Source organism: Pelodiscus sinensis, chromosome 3 (genome assembly GCF_052426305.1).
Source record: "Pelodiscus sinensis isolate ZL-2025 chromosome 3, ASM5242630v1, whole genome shotgun sequence".
NCBI classification, from domain to species: domain Eukaryota; kingdom Metazoa; phylum Chordata; order Testudines; family Trionychidae; genus Pelodiscus; species Pelodiscus sinensis.
The window spans coordinates 105,638,573-105,648,724 of NC_143054.1; the positions used below are offsets into that span (position 1 = coordinate 105,638,573).

At 51.5% G+C, this 10,152-nt stretch overlaps 1 long non-coding RNA gene across 1 annotated transcript; it reads right to left on the reverse strand.

The window, feature by feature from the left end:
- Nucleotides 1-4,634: 4,634 nt before the first annotated feature.
- LOC149524696 (uncharacterized) lies at nt 4,635-5,310 on the reverse strand. Its single transcript, XR_016349199.1, has 2 exons — nt 4,933-5,310; nt 4,635-4,852 (listed from the first exon to the last, which is right to left on the reverse strand). It is a non-coding gene; the product is annotated as an uncharacterized LOC149524696 (long non-coding RNA).
- Nucleotides 5,311-10,152: the final 4,842 nt, after the last annotated feature.

Genomic DNA, 10,152 nt, shown 5'->3' on the forward strand with positions numbered 1-10,152 from the left:
CATGGACAACAATGATGGTCAAATGAGCTTGTCTGTCTCTTAGTTTACAGTGTTTTATTTATCTAAGTTTCTTTAATATATATTCACAATGTGCGTATTTTATTTATTACCACTATCTATGTATCTCTCAGATTTTCTATACCAGTTACGTTATCCCTTCCACTACTAAGTGGTTTCATCCTGTGGTCTGCAGACCTCTGGATATCCACGGACTATGTCTAACAATTCCAAAGATGTCCACAACTCCATTTGAAAATGTTTAGGGGTCTGCAGATGAAAAAAGATTGAAAACCACTGCTCTATATCTTACTTAACAGTGGCTGTAATATCAGTTTCTTGACCTCATGATCTGTAAGTATTGTAGTATACTGTGTCTTTCTAATCTTCACATTTCTGTACTAATACCTGAGCAATTTGTCCTATAGGTCACTTTCAGAAAAGTGGGACGCTTATTCCTATAAGGTTACTCTGCTATTTTCAGACTATATTCCCTTCATGAGATGATATTTATATCACTCTGATATTTTCTGGAGACTGGTTGGTTACTTGACATTTACTGTCCCTGCCATTGTCCCTTTTTTATACAGCGTTCCCATGAAAGCTTTTTCTTTTTGTAGGTCTTGCTCCAATGCTTCCTGATGTCACAAGGTGAAGCTGGCCTGGTTTCTTGTTTTAGCTCGTGGAGATTATGCTCTGTACCATCTGAGGCTATGTTCTGAGGTCTTTCGGCTTACATATGGGATTTCCTTTTATCCATTTCAAGGATTGCTTTGGGCTTTAAGAATGGGAAAACAATTTTTATATGTTTTTTTCAAGATACTATGTTCAACTTTCAGGTGAAATTCACTCTTTGGCAGAGGACCAGGAATAGGTATTTGGATGATCTCTAGAGCAGGGACAGAATATATGTTATGGAACTGTAAGGTGCTTTGCACAATGGAGATCTTCTGAAGAGTCTGTTAGAGCTGTGTCATAATTCTGCTCTTCTGCATCATCCATATACATTCACATTAACGCATCATAGTGTTCTGACTGAATCTTGAGTCGTTGGAAAATGCATGTTTCTATCTACAAGAACATTGCTTGCGTGTGCAAATAAGGGTATGAATATCTCTGGCCAGATTACAGCTGGTCCCCAACTTATGAATGAGTTCCTAGAGAACGGCAACTAAGATGTGACAGGATTTGATGATCAATAGATGGCTTAGGCAGTTGTGCTATAAGGAGGGCTTTGGGATGTATGGTCACTGGGAGGCATTTATGGACAGAGGACTGTTCTCTCGGGATGGACTTCACCTAAGTAGGGAGGGAAATAGACTTCTAGGATGGAGGATGGCTCAACTGATTAAGAGAGTTGGGAGATGTCCAGGTAATCTCTATGCCGGATTTTAACACTGAGAGGGAGGAAAACAAAGTAAGAAAGGATATAGCTGGGGGTAGGAGAATGTACATGAGGAAGGGTAGGGTGAATACTAGTCTAATAGGTCATATTGGAGGTACAACGTCCATGCCAAATTGGGTAAAGAATGTGAGTGAGGCCAAACAGCAAAAATTAAGATGTTTGTACACCAATCCGAGGAGCCTAGGTAACAAAATGGAGGAACTAGAGTTTTTGGTCCAGGATGTGAAACCAGATATTATAGGAATAACAGAAACATGGTGGAATACTAGGCATGACTGGAGTACAGGTATTGAAGGGTATGTCCTGTTTAGGAAAGACAGAAATAAGGGTAAAGGTGGTGGAGTCGCACTGTATATCAAAAATGAGGTAGATTGTAAAGAAATAAAAAGTGATGGAATGGAGAAGACAGAGTCTGTTTTGGCAAAAATCACATTGGGTGCGTCTACACTGGGCCACTTATTCCGGAAAATCAGCCGCTTTTCCGGAATAAGCCGCGAGCTGTCTACACTGGCCCTTGAATTTCCGGAAAAGCAACGATGCTGTACTGTACAAAATCAGCCGCTATTCCGGAAACCGTACGATGCTCCCGCTCGGGCATAAGTCCATTTTCCGGAAAAGCTTTTCCGGAAAAGGGCCAGTGTAGACAGCTTTTCCGGAAAAGCAGAAAAAACGAAAAAAAGCGGTTTGGACGCTGGGAGACCCCGTAGGAGCCGTGGACTTCCTGGTAAGCCCGAGCTGTTAAAGGGCTCTCAGGCTGCTGGGCGCACGTGCCAGGAACCTGTCTGGGTCAGCTCTGCCGCCTGCTGTGCTGCCCAACACTTTTTTCCTTTCGGCTCACCGCACCATGGCAGCTCCTGCTGGAGAGCCCCCTGGACCCCCAGCGGAGGAGGCCCCCAGGGGCCGCAAAAGGCGGGCCCCATCCTGGAGCCCCAGGGAGCTGGAGGCCCTCATCGAATTATGGAAGGAGGAGGAGGGTCTCCACGACCTCCATTCCCGGCGCCGGAACGCTGATCTGTACACTCGGCTTGCGCAGAACCTGGCCCAGCAGGGACACCCCAGCCGCAACTGTGAGCAGGTCCGCTCCAAAGTCAAGGAGCTGCGGCTGGGGTATGTCAGGGCCACTGAGGGCAGGGGGGCAGGACCCGACGCCTGCCCATATTTTGCGGAGCTCCACTCCTTTCTGGGAGAGCCTGCCCCTCAAGCCCCACCGGTCCCCGTGGACACCTGCCAGCGGCCACCTATTAACCGTCCCACCGAGCCGGAGGAGGCAGACGACAGCGGCAGTGCATCTGGTGAGGAGGCCAGCGTTGCCACCCAGCAGGCCCCCTCCAGCAACTCCTCCGAGGACGGGGAGGAACCCACTGGTGAGTCTGTGCAGTTTGCACTCCCAAGAGTGGGGGGCGGAGGGCGGGAGGTGGGGAGCCAGGTGCCCGGAGGGGGGAGGGGGAGAGTATGTCACTCAGGCCACGTGAGCTGCACGCTGCATAGCATGAGGACAGCAAGCAGCAGGTGCAACCACGTGCAGCCTGGTGACCGAGCGGCACGTGACCACGGCAGGCAGCTGCAGGCCACGCCTGGGACCCTGCTGCTCACACACATTTGGCGGGACCAGGGGGAAGGGTGGATGCCGGACGGAACTGGCCAGGGCCCCAGGGACTCAGCCCAGAGCCCGCAGCTCCAGCAAGGGTGCAGACCAGAGAACGGCACACTGTCCCATGCCTGGCTGTGAGGCACAGCCAGCTTCTAATTGGGTAGACTGCAGCGTCACGGTCCTGTGACCGTGGCCCCCACCGAGCCCCTCACCTGCTCCCGGTGCCTTGGCTGGTTCCCCAAGGGAAGTCCCCACTGGGGCCACACATGTTCCTGGGCTACCGGGCTTGCGGGAGGGATCGTGGGAGGGAGAAGGGCCCCTGAGTTGTGCTGCAAGGATGGGACATCCCCCCACCCCCCAGTCACCCTTCTGGTTCCGTCCAGGAGATATCCCACACGAGGGGATCTGAGAGCCCAGACCGCCTCTGCCAGATGTGCTCCCAGGCACTGCGTGGGGATGCATCTCGCTCCCTGTCAAACAGCAGTGATTAACCCAAAAGCTTTTCACAGTCTCCACCGGCAGGGAGTTCCACAGGTGAATGCTGCACTAGCACCCTCCCGCCCTGCATGGGGCCAGGATACAGAGCGGTGCTTACAATACCCTGGAGGGAGGACCCTACTCCAGGGGCAGGCAGGAGGGGAACCGAGTGGGCCCAAGCCACACAACTGTGGGGTCACCTGGGTTCAGGGGTGGAGGGCATGCGGTGTTGGGACAGTGGACGGCCTGCCTGACTGACCCATCCTTTCTTCTCTTCCTTGCAGCGGGACCCAGCACCAGACCCTCCATTGCGGCAGCAGCGCCACCCCCAGCAGGCCAACCCCGGAGGCACAGGCTCCGCCAGAGGGACCAGCTGCTTCGGCGCCACGTCCATGCTGTGGAGGCAATCCAGGCCTCCATCGAGGAGCGGGTGCAGGGGGACCTGCAGTGGCGGCAGGATGCCTGGGCTGCCTTCCTGGCCGAATGCAGAGGGATGCGCACCACCATGGACACTCTCACGGCACATATTGTGCATGCCATTCACTATGGCATGGGCGGAGCCCAGGCCCCCGCCATCCCTCCCGTAGCACAGGTCATGCCCCCTCCCATCCCAGCTCCTGGCCCTCCTCCTATCCCAGCTCCTGGCCCTGTTCCTGCCCCTCCTCCTGCCCCTGTTCCTGCCCCTGTTCCTGCCCCTGTTCCTGGCCGTGCCCCTGTTCCTGGCCGTGCCCCTGTTCCTGGCCGTGTCCATGCTCCTGGCCACCTCCGCGTGCAGCCTGCCCCGACGCGGTCTGCCCAGCGTGGGCAGGCTGGCCCCCGGAGGAGCGTTCGCCGGGGCCGCCCATCCTAGTAACTGCCTCCCCCCGTCCCAGTTGAAGGTCTCCCCCTCTCCTGTCCCAGTTGAAGGTCTCCCCCTCTCCTGTCCCAGTTGAAGGTCTCCCCCCCCCCCTTGTAAATAAACAGATCTCTACTTTGCTGTTCATTCGTGTGTTGGGTATTGTGTAACTCTAGGGTAGTGTACAAAATGATGTGAGATGCCAAGTAGCCACTTAAATGTAACATGGTGGCAAACTGTGGAGAACGAAATCTGTACTCTATTCACTGGGGGGGGGAGGGCCTTCGTAAGTGGTCAGTAGTTTGTGGCGCAGAAATAAATGATGACACTTTTCAGTAACAGGTAAACCACAAAATATTATTAACATAGATTACAAACTAGCAAGAACAGTTACAAGATGCACACAACAGAGATTATTAAACAAACTCTAGGCACAGGGAGGACGATTGTGGTGTTGCTGGCCACCTCGATCCTTTGGTCCTTCCGGGCCTCAGGAGAGGAACAGCCAGGAGATCCCTCGACGGATGATCGTGGTGTTGCTGGCCACCTCGATCCTGGTCCTTCCGGGCCTCAGGAGAGGAACAGCCAGGAGATCCCTCGACGGATGATCGTGCTGTTGCTGGCCACCTCGATCCTTTGGTCCTTCCGGGCCTCAGGAGAGGAACAGCCAGGAGATCCCTCGACAGATGATCGTGCTGTTGCTGGCCACCTCGATCCTTTGGTCCTTCCGGGCCTCAGGAGAGGAACAGCCAGGAGATCCCTCGACGGATGATCGTGGTGTTGCTGGCCATGTCAGTCCTTTGGGCCTTCCGGGCCTCAGGAGAGGAACAGCCAGGAGATCCATTGAAGATGGCACTGATGTAAGCCTTCCACACAAGTCCCAAATCCTGTTGGCTGTTCCTCAGGACGGCGATGGTGGCCTAAACCCTAGCCTAACTTAAAAGACAAACCCTAACTACGCCCGACGCACCCGACGAACAGACTCGATGACGGCCGCGATATGCTGTAACCCGACGCTTTACTATACTATAGGGGGGGGAGGTAAGGGGAGGAGGTGGGGAAGGGTAGGAGCTGGGACAGAGTACTCCGGGGTGACCCAAGCGACCCTGCTAGGGGGCTTGGGCAAACATCTCCACCAGGGCCTCTCTAATGCGCACCGCCTCCTGGCGCGCCTGGCGGATGGCAGCTGTGGCGGGCTGGTCCAAGGTCTGTGCCTCAGCTGCCACCCATGCAGGGAGGAAGGCCTCCCCACTGCGCTCCACAATATTGTGGAGCACGCAGCACGCGGCCAGCACCTCCGTTGCATTCTGCTCACCCATGTCGAGACGGGTGAGCAAACAACGGAAGCGGCCTTTTAAGCGACCAAATGCCAGCTCCACTGGGTTTCGGGCCTGGTTGAGGCGGTCGTTGAACCGGGCCCGGTTCTGGTCCGGCTGCCCCGTGTAGGGCCGCATGAGCCAGGGCATCAGGGGGTAGGCCGCGTCCCCGATGATGCAGATGGGCATCGGTACATCCCCAACAGTCAAGTCCCGCCGGGGGAAGTAGGTGCCCGCCTCCAACCTCTGAAACAGTCCAGAGTTCCGGAGGATGCGGGCGTCGTGTGCCCGGCCGGACCAGCCGCCGTAGATGTCCAGGAAGCGGCCCCAGTGATCCACGAGGGCCTGCAGGACGATGGAGCAGTACCCCTTTCTGTTCATAAAGTGGGCTGCTCGATGCTCCGGGGCCCGGATGGCGATGTGGGTGGCGTCCAGGGCTCCCCCGCAGTTGGGGAACCCGAGGGCAGCGAAGCCGGCCATGGTCTCATCGACGTCGCGCAGGCGGATGATTCTTGGCAGCAGGACGTCATTGATGGCGTGGACAACCTGCAGAAGGGTGCAGAGAAACACAAGGGAACACATTACATACAGCCAGGGGTGAGTGTGCGCTCCCTTGGGTCCCCCCCCCTTGATTCCCTCTGTCCACACACACACACACACACACACACACACACACACACACACCAGGGCCCCCCATGTCCCCCCCCACCAGTGGGCCTGTGCAAGGGAGGGATGGCCGAAACCCCTGGGCGACCCAGCCTGGAGTCTTGGCTGTCCCTGGGCCTGGAGTGGAGCACCCTCCCCCCATTCCACTCCCCCTGGGACTTACCTGGATGACGATCACGCCAACGGTGGATCTTCCCACCCCGAACTGGTGTGCCACCGAGCGGTAGCTGTCCGGTGTGGCCAGCTTCCACAGCGCGATGGCAACCCTCTTGTTGACGGGGATGGGTGCCCGCAGCCGGGTGGCGGTTCTCTGTAGCGCGGGGGTGAGCCAGGTGCACAGGGTCAAGAAGGTCTGTTTTCTCATCCGGAAATTCCGGACCCACTGCTGGTCGTCCCATAGTCCGAGGACCACACGGTCCCACCAGTCAGTGCTGATGTCCAAACTCCAGAGTGGCCGGTATACGGTGGGGTGCTGATGAGACAGAGTTGCCAGGGCCTCCCTGGTGAGGGCGTCCAAGGCGATCTCTGCCTCCTGGTCCATGAACAGCATGGCACCGGCCTGCAGCACGAGCTGCAGCCAGCGGAACAGCACCAAGAGGGGCCCGACCAGGCACATGGCCACCCGTGGCTCCATAGTACACAGAGCTGGGCAAAAAAATAAACCGCAGAGAAAAGCAGTTGGGGGCCAAAGGGGGGGTGTCCCCAAAAGTCAAAGGGCACCCACAGACCTGCGAAGGGTGTCAGTCCCTGGAAGAGGCCCCAAGGCACGGGAGCAGGAGACCAACGGCTGCCCGGCAAGATCCCTTTAAGCACGTGTCTGAACGGCGCTCTGGCCCCGCCCCCAGAAAGGGCTGGTGGCCTTTGCCCTCTTCAAAATGGCTCCGGGCTTTCTGCTTTTCCGGAAAAGCGCGCCGCCAATGTAGACGCGCTTTTCCGGAAAAGCGCATCGTTATCGCGGAAACTCCGTGGCCAATGTAGACGCTCCTTTTCCGGAAAAGCTGAAAACGGAATGTATTCCGTTTTAAGCATTTCTGGAAATTCATGCCAGTGTAGACGTAGCCATTGGGAAAGAAAACTATCAGATCCTCCCCTGGGATAGTGCTTGGGGTGTGTTACAGCCACCAGGATCCAATTTGGATATGGATAGAGACCTCTTTAATGTTTTTAATGAAGTAAATACTTATGGAAACTGCGTAATCATGGGAGATTTCAACTTTCCAGATATAGACTGGAGAACAAGTGCTAGTAATAATAATAGGGATCAGATTTTCTTAGATGTGATAGCTGATGAATTCCTTCATCAAGTAGTTGCTGAACCAACAAGGGGGGGATGCTAGTTTAGATTTGGTTTTGGTCAGTAGCGAGGACCTCATAGATGAAATGGTTGTAGGGGACAACCTTGGCTCGAGTGATCATGAGCTAATTCGGTTCAAATTAAATGGAAGGATAAACAAAAATAAATCTGAGACTAGAGATTTTGATTTCAAAAGGGCTAACTTTAATAAATTTAGGAAATTAGTTAGGGAAGTGGATTGGACTAAAGAAATTATGGATCTTGAGGTGAAGGAGGCCTGGAATTATTTTAAGTTAAAGTTGCAGAAGCTGTCAGAAGCCTGTATCCCAAGAAAAGAGGAAAAAAATTATAGGCAGGTGTGTTAGACCAAGCTGGATGAGCAAGCATCTTAGAGAGGTGATTAAGAAAAAGCAGAAAGCATATAAGGAGTGGAAAATGGGAGGGATCAGTAGAGAAAGCTACCTTATTGAGGTTAGAGCATGTAGGGACAAAGTGAGAAAGGCTAAAAGTCAGGTAGAGTTGGACCTTGCAAAGGGAATTAAAACCAATAGTGAAAGGTTTTATAGCCATATAAATAGGAAAAAACAAAAACAAAAAAAGAAGAAGTAGGACAGCTAATTACTAAGAATAGAGTGGAGGTTAAGGATAATCTAGGAATGGCCCAATATCTAAACAAATACTTTGCATCGGTCTTTAATGAGGCTAACGAAGAGCTTAGGGATAATGGTAACATAACAAATGGGACTAAGGATATTGAGGTAGATTTTACCATATCCGAGGTAAAAGCCAAACTTGAACAGCTTAATGCGAGTAAATCGGGGGGCCCAGATAATCTTCATCCAAAAATATTAAAGGAACTGGCACATGAACTTGCAAGTCTATTAGCAAAATTTTTTAATAAATCTCTAAACTCAGGGGTTGTACCATTTGACTGGAGAATTGCTAATATAGTTCCGATTTTTAAGAAAGGGAAAAAAAGCGACCCGGGTAACTATAGGCCTGTTAGTTTGACATCTGTAGTATGCAAGATCTTGGAAAAATTTTGAAGGAGAAAGTAGTTAGAGACATTGAGGCTAATGGCAATTGAGACAAATTACAACATGGTTTTACAAAAGGTAGATCGTGCCAAACCAACTTGATCTCCTTTTTTGAGAAAGTAACAGATTTTTTAGATAAAGGAAATGCAGTGGATCTAATCTACCTCGACTTTAGTAAGGCATTTGATACAGTACCACATGGGGAATTATTGGTTAAATTGGATAAGATAGGGATTAATATGAAAGTTGAGAGGTGGATAAGCAACTGGTTAAAGGGGAGACTACAGCGGGTCATATTGAAAGGTGAGCTGTCAGGTTGGAGGAAGGTTACTAGCGGAGTTCCTCAGGGATCAGTTTTGGGGCCAATTTTATTTAATCTTTTTATCGCTGACCTTGGCACCAAAAGTGGAAATGTCCTGATAAAATTTGCAGATGACACAAAGTTGGGAGGTATTGCCAATTCAGAAAAGGATCGGGATATCATACAGGAAGATCTGGATGACCTTGTAAATTGGAGTGATAGCAATAGGATGAAATTTAATAGTGAGAAGTGTAAGGTTATGCATTTAGGGATTAATAACAAGAATTTTAGTTATAAGCTGGGGACACATCAGTTGGAAGTAACGGAGGAGGAGAAGGACCTTGGAGTCCTGGTTAATTATAGGATGACTATGAGCCGCCATTGTGACATGGCCGTGAAAAAGGCTAATAAGGTCTTAGGATGTATTAGGCGAGGTATTTCCAGTAGAGATAAGGAGGTGTTAGTGCCATTATACAAGGCATTGGTGAGACCCCAGTTGGAATATGTGTGCAGTCCTGGTCTCCCATGTTTAAGAAGGATGAATTCAAACTGCAACAGGTACAAAGAAGGGCCACTAGGATGATCCGAGGAATGGAAAACCTGTCTTATGAAAGGAGACTCAAGGAGCTTGGCTTGTTTACCTTAACCAAAAGAAGGCTGAGGGGGGACATGATTGCACTCTTTAAATATATTAGCGGAATAAATACCAGGGAGGGAGAGGAATTATTTAAGCTTAATACCAATGTGGACACAAGAACAAATGGATATAAGCTGGCTAGTATGAAGTTCAGACTTGAGATTAGAAGAAGGTTTCTAACCATTAGAGGAGTGAGGTTCTGGAACGGCCTTCCAAGGGAAGTAATGGGGGCAAAAGATCTATCTGGCTTCAAGATTAAACTAGATGGGTTTATGAAGGGGATGGTTTGATGAGATAACATGATCTTGGTAACTAATTGACCATTCATTATCAGTGGTAAATAGGTCAATGTAGGGATGATAGGAGTTACTATAGAGAACTTTCTGGGTGTCTGGCTGGTGAGTCTTGCCCACATGCTCAGGGTTTAGCTGATCGCCGTATTTGGGGTCGGGAAGGAATTTTCCTCCAGGGTAGATTGACAGAGGCCCTGGAGGTTTTTCGCCTTCCTCTGTAGCATGGGGTACAGATCACAGCTGGAGGATTCTCTGCATCTTGGGGTCTTCAAAGTATTTGAAGGCTTCAATATCTGAGATATA